The sequence below is a fragment of the Neofelis nebulosa genome, chromosome 4 (assembly GCF_028018385.1).
Source record: "Neofelis nebulosa isolate mNeoNeb1 chromosome 4, mNeoNeb1.pri, whole genome shotgun sequence".
Lineage (NCBI taxonomy): Eukaryota > Metazoa > Chordata > Mammalia > Carnivora > Felidae > Neofelis > Neofelis nebulosa.
In genome coordinates this window covers 79,494,626-79,513,099 of record NC_080785.1, presented here as the reverse complement: position 1 = coordinate 79,513,099, position 18,474 = coordinate 79,494,626, and the positions used below count along the sequence as shown (strand labels likewise).

General features: G+C 33.4%; 1 pseudogene; it reads right to left on the bottom strand.

Moving 5' to 3' along the window:
• Positions 1-9,929: 9,929 nt before the first annotated feature.
• On the bottom strand, positions 9,930-10,588 carry LOC131509462 (ras-related protein R-Ras2-like; annotated as a pseudogene).
• Between the last annotated feature and the right edge of the window lie 7,886 nt (positions 10,589-18,474).

Sequence of the window (18,474 nt, the reverse complement as noted above, 5' to 3'; positions counted from 1 at the left end):
TAGCATGTTAAAACAAACTGATTTTTATAATGGCTTTGTACCCTGAAACTATTGAATTCACTGATGACTTCTCATAGACAAAATATATCCAGTGCCTTATTTTTGAACTTTTTTCCAGTTTCTACATTTTATTCCCATAAATAACCCTGGTTGCAACTTCTAATTGTTTAAAAAAAAAAAAAGGAAATAGATAATAGCCTTAGTTAATTTGTCTTAGACTAAGCTCCTAGAACTAGAATTACCAGTTCAGTGAATGTGAACATTAGGAATACTCGTTTTACGTATCACTCTCTAGAAATGTTGCATCATATTCTTCTACCTGATTCTAGAAAGCGCTATTTCACTTCATTGTTGTCAAAATAGAGTGCTTTCTTTAAGATCTTTTCACTGTCACTAGCACAGATATGAGAATATTTGCAACTAGAACTCTAATCTATGTTAACTAACTTGAATTTAAATTAAAAAAAATAATATTGGCACCTTAATTTGTGTTTCTTTTGTAATTTTAAGAAAAAATATGCCAGTATGCATTAACTAGCTGTATTTCTTCTATCATGATTTTCTGGATGTGTCTACTAACAGGTTATCTAGAAATCGTAGTTTTCCAAGTTTGGATGTTTGTAATTAATTTTCTGTAAAAGGGAAAATGAGAGGGACTAGTTCAGGAGATGCTAGGAAACACAAGTTTTAAAATTCAATTACTTTTTTTTAATTGGAAATAAACGTGAATATTCTTGATGTCAATATTAAGTATTATAAGGATATGTTATAATCACTTTTATGTAGTGTTTTCTAAATTTATTTTCATTTTTAGAGACCAAGGATGAGTAGGGGAGAGGGGCAGAGGGAGAGAGAGAATATCTTAAGCATGTAGCTCAGCATGGGGCTCAATCCCATGACTCTGTGATCAGGACCTGAGCCAAAATCGAGTCCAGTGTTCAACCACCTGAGCCACTCAGGCGACTCTGTTAATTGTTGTTTAAGTAAAGGTATTCTTGGGAGCCTTTTAAATATATGTACTATTTACCTCTATAGTATATGACCTTAAACTAATGTCCACTAATTTACTTTTTATTTTCTACTTTCTTCCCGTCAGAATGTCACTATTGCCAATGGATGTATATTTACCATTTCTAATCCCACAGATCCCTATCCTCTCCCATTTTTTGTTTGTTTGTTTGTTTGTTTCTCATCACCTAATGATCATATTCTGGGAACTTAAGAATACTAAAACTATAATATATAAATAACAGGGCGTATATTAAATGTAAATTCAAAATATGCTACTTCTCTCCCTGACTTCAAATGTACCTAGTAGAGAGATTTCTCAAGCCTTAATTAATCAGATGGTCTTCCGGGGAAAGTGGTCATTATTCTAGAGGAAATTTAATCTCTATAACCCTGGTTTCCTTAGTGTAGCATTCTCAAATTGAATTCATGGCAAATAAATATCTCAAAGGAACTATATGAATATGGAGACAGTTTCCAATATAAGTATTTCTTTTTTTTTCAACGTTTTTAATTTATTTTTGGGACAGAGAGAGACAGAGCATGAACGGGGGAGGGGCAGAGAGAGAGGGAGACGCAGAATCGGAAACAGGCTCCAGGCTCCGAGCCATCAGCCCAGAGCCTGACGCGGGGCTCGAACTCACGGACCGCGAGATCGTGACGTGGCTGAAGTCGGACGCTTAACCGACTGCGCCACCCAGGCGCCCCCAATATAAGTATTTCTGAAGCATTTCTCATTTAAGCACCACAATCTGTGTTGTAAGCAATTGCTGACCTCAGATTGAGTAGCACCTTTCACCTGGTGCAATTCTTTACATAAAATTAGGCAGTCAAACTGAGCTGTATTGAGTAACATATTTCAGCAACAGTTTATTAAAAGGCTTTAAAGAAATAGATCTGAGACCACTTTGTTTTCTTTTTTAAACTATTTCCTATATAAATTTGCGATCAGACAGGCAACATGAATGAATAACACAGCGAACGTCATAAACCATACATAGAACAAGAATAATTAATATTTTGCTGTTTTCGTTACCTCTCCCTCTCTGCACGCGCGCACACGCGGGTGCACACACACACACACACGGATGTAATTGTAGTGTCACATAAAGGGCCTCTTCTTCGTTCTATTTGGTTGTTAATAATTGGACATGGAACTGGGATTGATTTTCTCAGTGCTATTCAATTTTAGATGTTAGAAAATTCTTCCCAAATTTTTTGAATGTGTAAAATATTCTCTTAGTCTTTAAAAGTCAAAATTATGTAAGAGTATACTTAGAAAAGTTTTGCTTGTAACTCTACACTCACGTTGACTCCCACTCAGATGTGAGAAACCCAACATTCTCCTCCATTTTGTTGTACAGTTCCATGGTACTCCTTCATGTTGATGTAAGAAATTAAATAGTCCCTTAATTTGAACATTTGTACTGTTTTAAATTCTTGGTGTAACCAGTGCTGCAGTGGACAACATTAGTGTCTTCCCTCCTCCCCCCCCACCCCCCCATTTACAGAGAGCTACATTTAGGTTGGATGCCTAGCAGTGGATTTCCTAAGCCAAAATGAAAATGGTGTCCAGCGTTTTGTGGTGTTGTCAGTTTCCCCCAATAAATTTTGTAACATTTTGCGCATGTATACCAGTGAACTATGAGAATAGCTTTTTCCACCAGGCACTAGAGTGTTTTGTCGAAATTTGGTGGGATTTTTATGAACTACAAAGTGAGAAAATATTTTAAATATGGGTCTTCATTAATTTGAAATTCTTTTATTATAGGGGTGTGTCCGAGCATTTTTCCTAAATTTAAAGGCATTTACTCTATTTTTTCTGTCAACTGTATTTTTAAGTTATTTGTCATTTTTTTCTGCTAGAATTTACTTAAAGAAGTAGATAAAACATAAATAAAGACAAATGATAGGAAGGACAGGAAGGGAGGGAAGGGAGAGGAAGAGAAAGAATGGACACAGGTATTAAACTTCATCTATGATTAAAATCTGCACATATATTCTGGTTTTAGCTTGAAGTGTGTTTGTGTTTCTATGTCTAGGTTTTTTTTTAATTGTAAAATTCAATGATCTTTCATTACTTCTGAATTTTGAGACATAATATGTAGCTTTCCAACTCCAACTTATGATAGTAGATATTTTCTTTTTGTATTTGGAGAATTTATTTTTAAGCATTTATATTTCTGACTGATTTGGAATTTATCCTAGGGAAAGTAATGATACACAGGTTCAATTTTAGTGGGTTTTTTTAGTGACTATTGGGTTACTTTTTAAACTTTTTTTTTTAATGTTTATTTACTTTTGAGAGAGAGACAGAGCATGAGTGGGGGGGAGAGTAGAGAGAGAGAGAGACACAATCTGAAGCAGGCTCCAGGCTCTGAGCTGTCAGCACAGAGCCCCATGCGTGGCTCCAACTCATGAACCGTGAGATCATGACCTGAGCCAAAGTCGGACGCCCAACTGACTGAGCCACCCAGGCGCCCTTAGGGTTACTTTTTAAAACATTGATTGAAAACTCTATTTTTCCCCTGTGACTTAATTTATCATACACTATACTTTCATATGCACTTGGGTCCAATTTTACTCTTTGGTGCCAGGATCTTTCTGAGTATTCATGTACAAATAGCATTGTTTTTATGAGAAAGTTTTTTTTTTCTTTATTTTAATAACTGGTAGGGCCAAAATCCTACTTTGCCTTGTTGATCTTTTTTATGGTTTCCTAGTCTAGTCATGTTTGTTTGTTTTCCATAAGACCTTCATAATGAATCCAAGTCCTGGCTATTTTATTGGGACCATGGTAAATTTACTTTACCAAGTGTGGAAAATGTCTTCATAAAGTTTGATTGTTATAGTCAAAAACTGGTGTTTCCTTTCATCTTTTCAAGGAAAAGATTATATTATTATTATATTATATTATATTATAATCTATTTTTTTTTTTTGAGACAGAGACAGATACAGAATGTGAGTGGTTTAGGGGCAAGAGAGGGGGAGACACAGAATCTGAAGCAGGTTCCAGGCTCTGAGTTGTCAGCACAGAGCCCGATTAGGGGCTCGAACTCAGGAGCTGTGAGATCATGAGCTGAGCTGAAGTCCAATGTCCACTGACTGAGCCACCCAGGCGCCTTGGAAAGTCACCATGTTTTTTATTTTATTGGTGCTTTGTTAATAAATAGTGGACTTTTTAAAAACTTCAGGTCTATGGTATGAATTAAATTAATGGAAACCCTGTATTAAATCATCAAGTTTTTGGAATAAATCCTACTTGAACATGATGTATTTTTTAATGTGATTTTAGATTCTTCTGCAGTTATTTTATTCATGATTAAACAGGACTAATCTGTACTTTTTTATTGTGTATCTCTTATGCCATTATATCTTTAACGTCCTTCTAAACTGAAATGACAATCTTGATTGGGTTTAATATCAACGTCTTCTTTCATAAAAAGAGTGCGGAATGTTTTCCAGTACTTCTTAATCTTTGTAACGATTTAACTGGCATGAGAATTAACTGCTTTGGAATGTTTGATAGAATTTTCCAGTGAAATTCAATCTGATTCTTTTTGGAAGGTAGCACTTTGAAACTGTTTTTTTTATTTGCTTTTTCTGACATGCATTTTTAAAATATGAAAGGCAGTAGGTATACGCATGTTTCGTTGATTCATTTTTTATTACAGAAGTTAAAAAATAACATTTCTGAAATGGACATTATTCATTCTGCCACTGCTTTTTGTTTAGAAGGCATCTCTTTAATTCTCTTACCCAGAAATCAGCTGATGATGAATGGATATATTATTTTGCTGATTGCTTATGGAACTTAAAACAGAAGAGTGAAAAAAATAAAAAGAGTGAAAAACAGGTTAACTCAGATTTGTTAAATATCATTAATTTTCTTCTGCTTCTGATATCTGAAGGAAAAGTGATGACTAATGCCCAACTTGATGGCTATTTATTTTCTCTATTAATTCATAAGAACAAACTCAGTGATAGAATTGTCATATCTATATTCGTGTATTTGAACGTTGATATTTTAATTTTGAAAGAATTTTTGTTAGGAACTTTGTCTCCCACCTAACACAATAGCAAAGTGATCTTCCCTGTGACAACCATAGATGTGATGTGCCCATGGAATTGTAAGTGTTTTTTGTGAAGTATTTTTGTACAAAGCAACCAAAAGCTTTCTGTGCATTTTCCTTTGCCCACCGCCTACTTCCGATTGTCATATACCACCTACTTAAAGCAAACATTCTTTGTAATTTCTATTTGTCAAGGTCAAAGGGTATCTCTGAATCAGAGAATGTAGTATTTCCAATTTATGAATAATGCTCAGTACCCTAACAGATTATAAAAATTGTGTGTTATTAACTATAAAGTGGATAGAGAAATTAATTTTTTCTTTTATTGATATCAGGGTAGGAATATTCACAGGTCTGAGCAATTAAAATATCTGAGGGCTCTTTCTTTTAGAATTGCTGAATGTCTTACATATAATTCAAAAATTAAATTACAGAAAAATGAGTGCTGTTTGAGCCCAAAACTTGTGTTCTCCTCTCTTTTCTTCAAGTTTTATTTAAACTCCAGTTAGTTAACATACAGTGTAATACAGTTTCAGGTGGGGACACCTGGGTGGCTCAGTTGGTTAAGCATCTGACTTCAGCTAAAGTCATGATCTCATGGTTTGTGAGTTCCCGCCCCAGGTTGAGCTCTGTGCTGACAGCTGTCTCTCTGCCCCTCCTCCACTCACTCTCTCTCACTCTCAAAAAAAACAAAAAACAAAAAAAAAAAAAACAAAGTTAAAAAAAATAGTTTCAGGTGTACAATACTGTGATTCAACATTTCCGTACAACACCCAGTGCTCATCTCAGCAAGTGTGCTGGTTAATCCTCATCACCTATTTCACCCATCCTCCCACCTTATCTCTCCTCTGGTAACAGTCAGTTTGTTCTCTATAGGCAAGAGTCTGTTTCTTGGTTTGCCTTCATTTCTCTTGTTTAACGCCTTTGTTTGTTTTGTTTCTTAAATTCCACCTAAGAGTGAAATCATATGGTCCTTGTCTTTCTCTGACCTATTTCACTTAGCATAATACTCCCTAGCTCCATCTATGTCATTGCAAATGGCAAGATTTCATTCTTTTCATGGCTGAATAATATCCCATTGTATATATATACACACTTCTTTATCCATTCACAACTTTCTGGGCGACCAGGCTGTTTTTATAATTTGGCTGTTGTCGATGATGCTCCTGTAAACACGGAGGGACATGTATGTTTGTATTCTTTGGGTAGGTACCTAGTGCAATTGCTGGATCCTAGGGTAGGTAGTTCTATTTTTAACATTTTTAGGAACCTCCATACTGTTTTCCAGAGTGGCTACCCAGTTTGCATTCCCACCAATAGTGCAAAAGGGTTGCTTTTTCTCCACTTGGTTGCCAACACATGTTGTTTCTTGTGTTTTTTATTTTAGCCATTCTGATAGGTGTCAGGTGATATCTCACTGTGTTTTTGATTTGCATTACCCTGAAGATGAGAGATAGTAAGCATATTTTCATGTATCTGTTGGCCATCTGGATGTCTTCTTTGGAAAAATGTCTATTCATGGCTTCTGCCCATTTTAATTGGATTATTATTTGGGTATTGAGTTTTGTAAGGTCTTTGTATATTTTTGATATAACCCTTTATCAGGTATGTCATTTGCAAATATCTTTTCCCATTCCATAGGCTGCCTTTTAGTTTTGTTCGTTGTCTCCTTCACTGTGCAGAAGCTTTTAAAAAGCAAAAACAAACTATTGGGGCTTCATCTCCCCTTTTCGTTTTAAAAAATATTTCCATTCATTCAGTAAATATAAGCACATGTGAAATTTTACTTGGAAATATGCATACTTACATCTATGTAATTCATGATGTTTTTAGACTGTTGTGGATTTAATAGCTGTGACATAGTGAATTCTGGCTCAATTTTGTTACCTACTAACAAAGTAGCCTACTAACCATAATGAAACGCTCCCAGGTTCAGTGAGTTGAGTGTTTTCCACCTTGCTATTGGAAGTGTAAGTGACACAAGGAATAATTTAAAAATAATTTTTGAGATCTTCAAAATTTTATAATCTTTGACTTAGTAATTCTCATCCTAGAACTCTGAGTTAAGAAAGCAGAAATTCAGGTAATGATTTAAGTATAAAGAAGTTCAACATTATTTAATTTGAAATTGTGAGTAACAAATCTATCAAGAAATAGGTACTAAATTAATGCTATATATCTGAATTCTTGTACCATATATTCAGTTGTGCAAAGATCAGCACAACTATTTCCACTTGAGAGTCAAACTTTTTAAATCAGAAGCAAAAGCTTACAAGCTCAAAGAATGTCACAACAAAATGCATTGCCACAACCCTGATAACCAAGTTCCAACCAAACTTTTTACTACCTAAGAACCATTACATTCCAATTACTATCATATTACCCATTTTCATTATGGCCATTATTTTATCATTACCCATTTTTTCACTGTTCTTTATTACTGACATCACACTTGAAATTACCTGATATTTTGTATTATTATTTGTCTCCTTGTAATGAAATACAAGCTGCATGAGAGTTTGGCCTATTGTCTTCAGGATTCCCTATTAACAAAAACATGTTTCCTGTTTATTGTAGGCACTCAAATATATTTAATAAATAGGTGAAAAAAATAGTAATAGGATATCATGGAACTGTTAAAACACTTGTAATATTTCAGGCATATATTTATAAAAATGAGTGTTCAGCAAAATTGTAGTTACTTCTTACATGTATATTTATAAGCAGAAGGAAATGGAAATATTAATATGTTAAGAGTGATAACTCACAAAAGTATTAAAAGTAGAAATTTTTATTTCCACTCTTTCCTTGCTAAATTCTTTGAAATGGGCATTACTAATTTTCTAATCAGAAAAGTAAACACAGTATCTCAAGCTAATGATACATAATAGCAAATTCTATAGACACTTTTCTCTTTTAACTCCTTAATATATATCCCCTTGAATATACTACTAGAACAATTAAAAACCTTAGGAGAAAAAAATAACATATACATAACATGAAAAAAAAGATGTATACAGATACTAAAAGAAATCTCTCTTGATAAAATCAAAGATTATCAAATGTTTGGTAGTTGATAAATGTTCAAATATGTTAAAACTGATGATTTTCTAAAGAATCTTGTATGAGCATAAAAAGTTGATTTTCTTTTAATATTTATAAAGGAGAAGTTTTTCATACCACTTTCTGAGTCAGAGAAAAATTACAAAAAATTACTTAATACCCTTTTGGAAAGTATCTTTATTACAAAATATCAACTATCATTATATACCTCGTATGCCATTATATTTCTAACATCCTTATAAAATGAAGTAATAATTGACTGTAATTTTCTTTACATGATTATTTATAAAATACCATTAAGGTAATCAAGGATCTATGAATAAGTCAAAATATTTTTCCCTCCCAGAGATCTAGCCACTTAAATATTTGTTATTTTAAAAATCATATTGAATATATAATTGTTAAAAATACTAAATGTTTTTATTTTTTTATTTTTCATTTTTAAAAAAATTTTTTGTGATAACAGATCAGTTTTAATTCTAGCACCTGAAGCTATACAAGGGTATGCTTTATCAACTTCACGGGGCTGTTGTACACATTCAATAAAGTGACAACCATGCAATATCACTTAGTATCTCACCATCAGGAACATACTTCTGAATTGTTGAAACACATCCACAAAATTAAAAACAAAAATCAGAAGCCATCCACAGTTATACTAATCGTCAAAGAGAAGTTTTATACTTACTACTTGATAGAACAGTCAGTACCTAGTACTACACATCACAAGTGACTTCAGATTCTCACCCTGTTGTTGTCTACGGAGGAGGTTTCTCAAGCAGGTGTGTGACTGGCCAAAGGTGGGAGCCACCAGGACCGGGACCGGGATGGCAAGGACACCTCTACCACAGTTTCTATAGTTTTCACTGTTTTTTTTTCTTTGTCAGTTAAAAGTGAACAGTGAGAATTAAGTACTTATCTTTACATATACACAAGGTATGCTGTGAAAGCATATTTGCTTACAAACATATAAAAATACTTGTTAACTAGTTTGATAAGAAAATAATGTATAAAACTATATAGCAAAAACACTAATCATCTCTGACCCTGGAAAGATCAATTCCGTATTCTATATTACAAACAAAAAAACAAGTTTTACTTTTTTTTTTAATCCCTTATCCAGAAATACTTGAAAAGGCAGACAGACAGAAATTATTTATTTTTACTCTCAACATGGCTATGGAAAGAGTTAACTTAAAAAGCCAAGAACATTGAAATGCCTAAATCCAGAATGAGTCCAAATATTTGGCCACAAAGAACATTATTATCATCTTTAGGAATGGAGGTGTAATAAAGGCTTTATACACAGTTTTTAATCTATAAACATAACAGGCATTTTGGTATTTTGGCCACTGGAAAACAAAGGCTGTAGCGTCAGTAAAGTTCTGAGATCTATCACTTTTCTGGATTCAATTCAGTGTACTTAAGGTTAACTAAAGTTGACATCAAAATTTTTAGAGATAGGCAAAAAATTCACATTTAAAAACAACTCATGTTTCTATTTAGAGTAACAATAGGCAATATGATTCCAGAAGTTACAAGTTAATTTCACAACCTATGACTTCAGCTTGGCAAACAGCTTAGGTTCCAAAACTGATTCATCCCTATTAAAATGTAAGCCCTTAAAAAAGAATATGTCTATGTATATAGATCATTATTTTTAAGAAATCAGATAATCTTTGAAGCAGCCTTAGTGTTTCCTTTAAATGTGTCTCAAAATGACCATAGGATTAGCTTCACGGAAAGGATTAGCCAGCTTCTTGGTCTAAGGCTACTAGCCACGGTGATCATTTGTCTAAGGCTAGAAAGTTACCAACACGATGTGATGTAAACCATAAGGAGAAGAGGAAACGATGAGGGCTTTTCCTGGCAGTTGGTAGCTAAAATTCAAGGGATTCTTAGAAAATGACACAATGGCAGCCTTTCTTGTCTTTTTCTTTCCATGTTGGTTCTGGTGAAGGAGGACATTCCTGCTCTCGAAATTTCCTTATAACCAGGACACGTTCATGGAAAGCTTGATCTACATTCATCCTAATCTTTGCTGACGCCTCCATGTATGTTACCTTAAGCTGTCGTGTTAACTGTTGTCCTTCTTCCTGTGTTACCTGTCTTTGATGATCCAGATCTGCTTTATTACCAGTTAAAATCATTGGAAACTCATCACGATCCCTCACTCTGAGAATCTGTCTTTGAAACTTACAGATTTCTTCAAAACTGCCTGGATCTGTGACTGAAAAGACCAACAGGAGACCCTAGCCAACTCTCAAATACTGTTCTCTCAGAGCTCCAAACTCTTCTTGTCCTGCCATATCCAGAATATCTAGCTGGGCTGCTTTCTCATCTATCACACACTGCTTTGTGTAGGAATCCTCGATGGTTGGGTCATAATCCGTCACAAAATAGGACTGTTATAATGGGGTCCCTTCCTTCTCTCGCACCGTATGCCACACCTTTTAGGTTGACCAAAGCGGAGAGACATCTGGGTTTTTCATTTTTAAAATCCCGAAAAAGATCTTTCAACCTTCTTAACCAGAGCAAATCCTAAGAATGAAGAATTCCATCACTCTTGTCTTTACCACAAGCCCTGACTTTTCCAATACTAAATGTTTTTAAAACAATTCTTGCTGAAACTTCAACAGTAGCATTTTCGAATGACCTATATATATAGTTAATAGTTTTCCTGAGTGATATAATCCACGAATTCATTCAAATTAAATTATTCAACATTTTTAATATTCCATCAGCCAAGCTATTATGAGCTTATTAAATGATTAATCCCAGTGTGATTTTCGGAAAAAAATAATGAGTGCACTCTATGTCAGCTTAGAAATATAATTGCACCATTATTGTGCTAAACTATTATCAAAGAGAATACAGTATTAGGTACATTAGCAATGACATTACTTTGCCTGCTGAATTTTTGCTTATAGAATTATTTGACATAGGAGAGGATTTGTACAGTCAATTAAAACCTAAGTATTCAAGGGATAATATGTTTAATTATTTGCAAGTTACCAGGTTGTTTGTATAGTTCTTTGACACAACAAATGTAGAAAATGTTTCATTGAGTAATGTCAGATTATTTAATACCATAAAATTCCAAGGTCTATTTTAATAAAAATTAAAATCTCCTAAATGTTATAGGAGTAAAATAGAGGAACGATTTCTAAGGCTGTCGCTAATTACCTTAGTTTTCCTTAGTAATGAACTCTAGTTTTGTTCAAATCAGCAACATGCTCAAATAAAGTAATTGGCAATTTCCTTGGGAAGATGGATGCACTCATTCCCAATGATTCCTAACTGAGAATTAAGACACAATTGAGGTTAACTAAATAAGGAGGAAATTTTTCTGGTGTAAATAAATGATACACAATGTAGTCAGCAGGACATGAGTATTAACTGGTGAATATTTTCCACCGCATACAGTTCATCTTTATCCTGCCCTTGCTTGAAATAACTTCTTTTAGATGTAATTACATTCTTTTTTTCATAAATTTTTTAAGTTCATTTTTCTTCAGCTTCATTGAAATATTAACATGTAATATATGTAAAGTTTAAGGTGTATAGTCTGATGACTAGATACAAGCATATATTGTAAATAGCACAATAATCTTCATCCTCTCACCTTTAATATGGGGGAGGGATGGTAATATTTCAGATTTATTCTCTTAACAACTTATAAGTATCTAATACAGTATTGCTAATTATTGTCATGATGTTGTACGCTAGATCCCCAGACTTAGTGATATTATAGCTGGGAGTTTGCACGCACTTTGAGCGCATTCTCATTTTTGCCACCCACAGCCCCTGGCAACCACCATTTTACTCTGTGTGTACGAGGTTGGGTTTTTTAGATTCTGCACATAAATGACAACATAAAGAACCTACGGAGTATTATGTTAACTGAAATAGTCATAGAAAGACAAATGCCATATGATTTTACTCAGATGTGGAATTTAGGAAATAAAACAAATGAACAAAGAAAGACATCAACAACGACAAAAAAGATTCTTAAGTATAAAGAAATGGTGGCTGCCGGAGGGGAAGTGGGTATGGTCAAAGGGGAAATAGAAAAAGGGGATAAAAAGCGTACTTTTCTTGATAAGCACTGAGAAATATATAGACTGACTGAATCATTATATCATACACCTGAAATTAAACTGTCAATTATGTTTGATTGTAAAAAAAAAAAAAAAAGTTTCTGTCCTTCCGACTTTGTCCCCTTAGCGTAATGTCCATCCATGTTGTCGTAAAGGGCAGAATTTCCTTCTTTCACAGGGTTAAATAATATTCCATTGTTTTGTATCTACACTACCTTTTCTTTATCCAGTCATCTTTTGATACACATATAGGTAAATTCGATATCTTGGCTGTTGTGCATGATACTGCAATGAACATGAAACTACAAATACCTCTTCAAGATTCTGTTTTCATTTTCTTTATATATTACCTAGTAGTGCAGTTGCTAAATCATATGGTAAAATTGTTTTTTCTTTTTTTGAGGAAACTCCATACTGTTTTCCATGGTGCCCGTACCAATTTATATTCCCAAAGTAGTGCACAAGCGTTCCTCTTTTCCCGCATCCCCACCAACACTTGTTGTCTCTTGTCTGTTTGATAATAGCTATTCTAACAGGTGTGGAATAATATCTTATTATGGCTTTTATTGGCATTTCTCTGATGATTATTAGCAATGTCGAACACCTTTTCATGTACCTCTCAGCCATCTGTATGTATTACTTGGAAGAATGTCTATCATCCTCTGCCCACTTTTTAATTAGGTTGTTTGGTTGTTTGCTGTTGAGTTGTGTGTATCATTTCTATATTTTTTATATTTTATATTATTTATATATTTATATATTTATATATTTAATATATTAATTAATTATATAATTAATCAATATATTTATTAATTAGTATAATAATTATAATAATTAATTATATTATATTATATTATAATAATTATAATAATCATATTATATTATAATTAATATAATAATTAATTATAATAATTATTATAATTATAATAAATAATTGATTATAATTATAATAATTGATTAATATAATAATATATTAATTAAATAGTTAAATATATATTTAATATATTATATATTTATATTTATATATAAAATATATATTTTTTATAGATATATTTTATATTATCTGATCGATGGTTTTGAAAATATTTTCTACTATGTTGTCGATTGCCTTTTTTTTCTGATTCTTTGTTTTGCAAAAGCTTTGTAATTCAACATAGTTCTACTTGTTCATTTTTGCTTTTGTTGCTTGTGATTTTGTTGTCACATCCAAAATAATCATTGCCAAGACCCATGTTAAGAAACATTTTCCCTGTGTTTCCTTCAGTAGTTTTACAGTTTGGGATCTTGAGTGTAATAATTTAAGCCATTTCAAGTTAATTTTGGGGAGTGGTCTAAGATAGGAGTCAAGTTTCATTCTTCTGCATGTTATAGTCTAGTTTTCCCAACACCATTTATCCAAGAAACTATCTTTCCTGCATTGATTCTACTTGATTCCCTTGTCAAATATTAGTTAACCATATATTCAAGGGCTTACTTCTGTGCTCTAGATTCTGTTCTACTCTTCTATGTGTCTATACTTATGTCAGTACTGTACTGTTTTGATCACAACAGCTTTGTAATAAAGTTTGAAATCAGGAAGCATAATGACTCCAGCTTTGTTCTTACTCAAGATTCCTTTGGTGATTCAGAGTCTTTTGTTATTACAAATTTTAGGATCATTTTTCTCTTATTACGAAAAATGTCATTGGAATTTTGATAGGGCTTGCATTGAGTCTTTAGATGGCTCTATGTAGTATGGACATTATAACAACATTAATTTTTCTGATGCAGAAACAGGATATCTTTTCATTTATCTGTGTCTTCAATTTTTTTCATTAGTGTCTTAAATTTTATAAATGAAATATATTTGACATACTATAAATTTGTTTACAAAATGTTAACTTGATACATTTATATATTGTGATATAAATGCCATAGCAGCAATCATTACCTTACATTATTACCTCTATCACCTTACATTATTATACTCCTTTTTAGTGATTAGAATAATCAAGTTCTAGTCTCTTAGCAAGTTTGTTATAATACCATTGAATAATGGTTATAATATCATCATTAGTGGTTATAATACCATTGTTTTCTGTATTTACTACACTTCCCATGAGATCTAAGAGCTTTTTTTACTACTCATATGTTTGTGACCTCAAACAATATTTGTCCTTCCCCTCCACGCTCCCATCCCTTGGTAACCATTTTACTCCGTTTCTATGAATTTGGCTTTTTTAGATTCCACATATGACTGATACCATACATTTTGTCTCTCTCAGACAAATTTCCTCAAATTCCATTCATGTCTTCACAAATGGCAGGATGTTGTATATATCTTTCACTCCTGGATTAAAGATATTCCTATATATTTTGATGCTATTGTAAATGGAATTGTGTTTCTTTTTCAGATAGTTTTTTTTTTTTTTGTTAGTGTATAGACACAACTAATCTTTTTATATGAATTTCATGTCCTGCAACTTTACTTACTTTGTTGATTAGTTCCAGAGGTCTTTTGGTAGAGTCTTCAGGGATTTTCTCTGTATGAGATCTTATCTTGCATAAACAGAGATAGTTTGACTTCTCTCTTTCCAATCTGGATATTTTGTACTTAGTTTTCTTGCCTGATTGCTCTGGTAGAACTTCCAGTGCTATACTGAATAGGAGTGGAGAGTGCGTGCTTTCGTCTTGTTCCTGATCTTAGGAGGAAAGTTTTCAATCTTACACCATTGAGTTCTTTATATATGGCCTTTGTTATGTTGACATGCATTCCTTTTTTATCCAATTTCTTGAGTGTTTTTAACATGCATGGATATTGAATCTTTTGAAATGCTTCTTTTCCATTTCTTGAGATGATCACAAGATTTTTACCATTTTATTTACTACATTTAATATGTTGTATCAATATATTGATCTACCCTGGTATCCCACTTGATCAGGGTGTATGATCCTTTTATGTACTGTAGAATGTGGTTTGCTAGTATTTTGTTGAGAATTTTTGCGTATATACTTATCTGTAGGGACATTCACCTGTAATTTTCTTACAGTGTCTTAATGTGGCTTTGGTATGAGGGTAATGGTGGCCTCACAAAGTAAAGTTTAGTTTTGGAGTATTACCTCCTATTTTTAAGAAGAGTTTGAGAAGGACTGGTATTAATTTTTTTTTTTTTAATGTTTGGTAGAATTCACCTATGAAGTCATCTGCTCCTGGTGTATTCTATGTTGGAAAGCTTTCCATTACTGTTTCAATCCTGTCATTCATCATTGGTCTGTTCAGATTTTCTGTTTCTTGATGATTCAGTGTTGGTAGATTCTATGTTTCTAAGAATTTAAAGTTAAAATTGTTTATAGTAGTATATGGTCCTTGTATTTCTGTGTTACTAGGAGTGATGTCTACTTTTTGACTTCTAATGTTTTTTTAATGTTTATTTTTGAGAGACAGAGAGTGCACACATGGGAGGGGCAGAGAGAGGGAGACACGGAATCTGAAGCAGGCTGCAGGCTCTGAACAAGCCATGAGCACAGAGCCTAATGTGGGGCTCAAACTCACAAACCACAAGATCATGACCTGAGCTGAAGTAGGTCACTTAACTGACTGAGCCCCCCCCCCAGGCACCCCTTTCAGTTCTGATTCTTCTTTTTCTTAGTCTAGTTAAGGATTTGTCAACCTTTTTATATATTTTTTAAAAAAATACCTTTTACTCGTAATGATCTTTTCTATTAACTTTTTAATCTCTATTTACTTTTGCTCTGATTTTTTCATGTTTTTTTCTTCTACTAACCTCGGACTTAAGTTCTTCTTTTTCTTACTCCTTGAGGTGTAAATGTAGGGTGCTTATTCAAGAGCTTTCTTTTCTTTTAAGGTAAGGATTAATTTCTCTTTTAGAACTGTTAGTCTACACCACAGTAATTTTGATATATTCCGTTCCATTTTCACTTGTTTCAAGTATTTTTTATTTCTGTTTTTATTTCTTGGATTCATTGCTCAGGAGCTTCTTGTTTAATTTCCATACATTTGTGAATTTTCCTTTTTTTTCGTATTATTGATTTCACTTTTCATAACATTGTGGTCAGAAAGGCAACTGGTGTAATTTCAGTCTTCTTACATTTGCCAAGATGTGTTTTATGATTTAACATACGGTATATCATAGAAAATGTTCTGTGCATGCTTGAAAAGGATATGTATTTTGCTACTGTTGGGTACAATTATCTGAACGTGTTTAGGTCCATTTGGTATAGTTCAAGTCCTGTGTATCCATACTGATTTTCTGTCTGGATGATATAACCTTTGTTTAAAGTGGGGTATTCAAGTCCCTTACTATTAATGTATTATGTTTCTCCCTAGAGATATATTAGTATTTGCTTAGTATATTTACATGCTCCAGTATGGATGAATATTTATGATTATTATAGCCTATTGATAAATTGACCTGTTTATTGAAAAATTATTTGTTTTTTGTTACAATTTTCAGCTTAATATCTATTTTTCTTATAAGTATACCTACCTCTGTTTTCTTTTCATTTCCAGTTGCATAGAATGTCTTTCTCCCCTATATTCACTTTGAGCCTAGGTGTGTCCTTAAAGCTAAGGCAAGTCACTTGTAGGCAGCATATAACTAAGCTATTTTTTAATCCATTTAGCCACAGTGTCTCTTGATTGGAGAATTTAGTCCTTTTACATTTAAAGTAATTTTTAATAGGTAAAGACTTATTAATGCCATGTTAACTTTTTCTGGCTGGAGCCCTACCAAGGAAGCTACTTTGGACCATGGGATGGATATGCCTGGGTCCCCCAGAGCCTACAGTGAGTGACCCAGAGAGATATGTGTAAGCCTGGTACTGGGAAAGGCGAATTCTGGAGTCTTCCCTGAGATGAGTCACTTTACCATCCGCTTCTCATGAGGGAATGTCTTTTTCATTCTTTTTCTCTGTGATAGGCTACTTAGACTTGTAGGATGTGTAATGGGGGATATGTGAATCTATTCTTCCTACTGTTACCAAACCCAAGTTTGGCTGTCCCTTGCTTGAGAGGCCAATACTCAAGAGATGAGTTTTGATTGGAAAGGAACTTGAGCTTTATTCAGGAGGCTGGCCACCTGGGGAGAAGGCGGATTCTTGTTCAAAAGCCCACTCCCAGGTTTCTAAGCCTGGCCCAAGGGTTTTTAAAGGGTTTTAGGGTAATCAGCAAAGAGAGTGCAGTGGCCTGCAACATTTCTTAATGATGTGTAGACCTGATGTTGCCACCTACAAACATTATCTCAGTGGGAGGAGGTTGTTGTGGAGGGGGTCTGGTTCTTGTTTTTTGGTGTGCAGGAGTACTCTGTTATTTCTGCCAAAAAGGGCAAGGTCTACCGATCCCCAAAACCATTTGTGTAACCTAAAAAATAAACACATTTTGCTAAAAAATTGTGAAGCTAATCCAAAATCTGAGGCAGCTTCAAAGAGACTTGCTGAATTCGGTGGCCAGGAAAATTCTGGTCTTTCAGTCCTCAAGGTCAGTGGTCTGCAAATCTCAAAGAAAGTAATTTCATTCTGTTACAGATCGAGGGTCTTAGGTCAGCCGGTGAGGAGTGTGTTATCTTGAAGCCACTTTACCCTTAAGACCAACTGGAGTGCTCTTATACTACCCTCCTGAATGTATCTTTTTTTTTAATTTCTGTACTTCCTGCATATGCTTCACCCATATAAGCCCTGATCTGGATCTTTGGTTCTGTGTGCAGAATAGTTGTTCAGATTGATGTTTACGTGTGTGGTGGTGTGGAGGCATATTATTATGCCACCACTTCATTTTAAGCTTAACATAAGATTTACATGTTCTATAGTCAGTTAGACATCTTTTATGTGTTGCTGGACCATATTATACAGTATTCATTTAAACTTTCTCATATAATTGTATAAACGACTCAGCACCTGGTATTGACATTTAACTCACTAATCCATACATTCATTTCTTAAGTTTATTTAGGTGTTTTTTTTTTTTTTTTTACTTTTGTGATTTTGGTATACATTTGAAGATATTTTAAGGACTTTCTGAATTTTAAAAGGGCTATTTTTTATTCTAAACCATCTGATGAAATAGAATGCCTGTAATTTGGCTACAAGTATTGCAAATTGGCAGTAATATGTGTTGTTCCAAGTCAGTCAAATAATTGCAAATACTCAGTTTGTTCATATGTTACTATAATTTGAATCAATAATATTCCCAATTATTAACAATGATAATTAAACCAAAATGTAATTTGCTTTA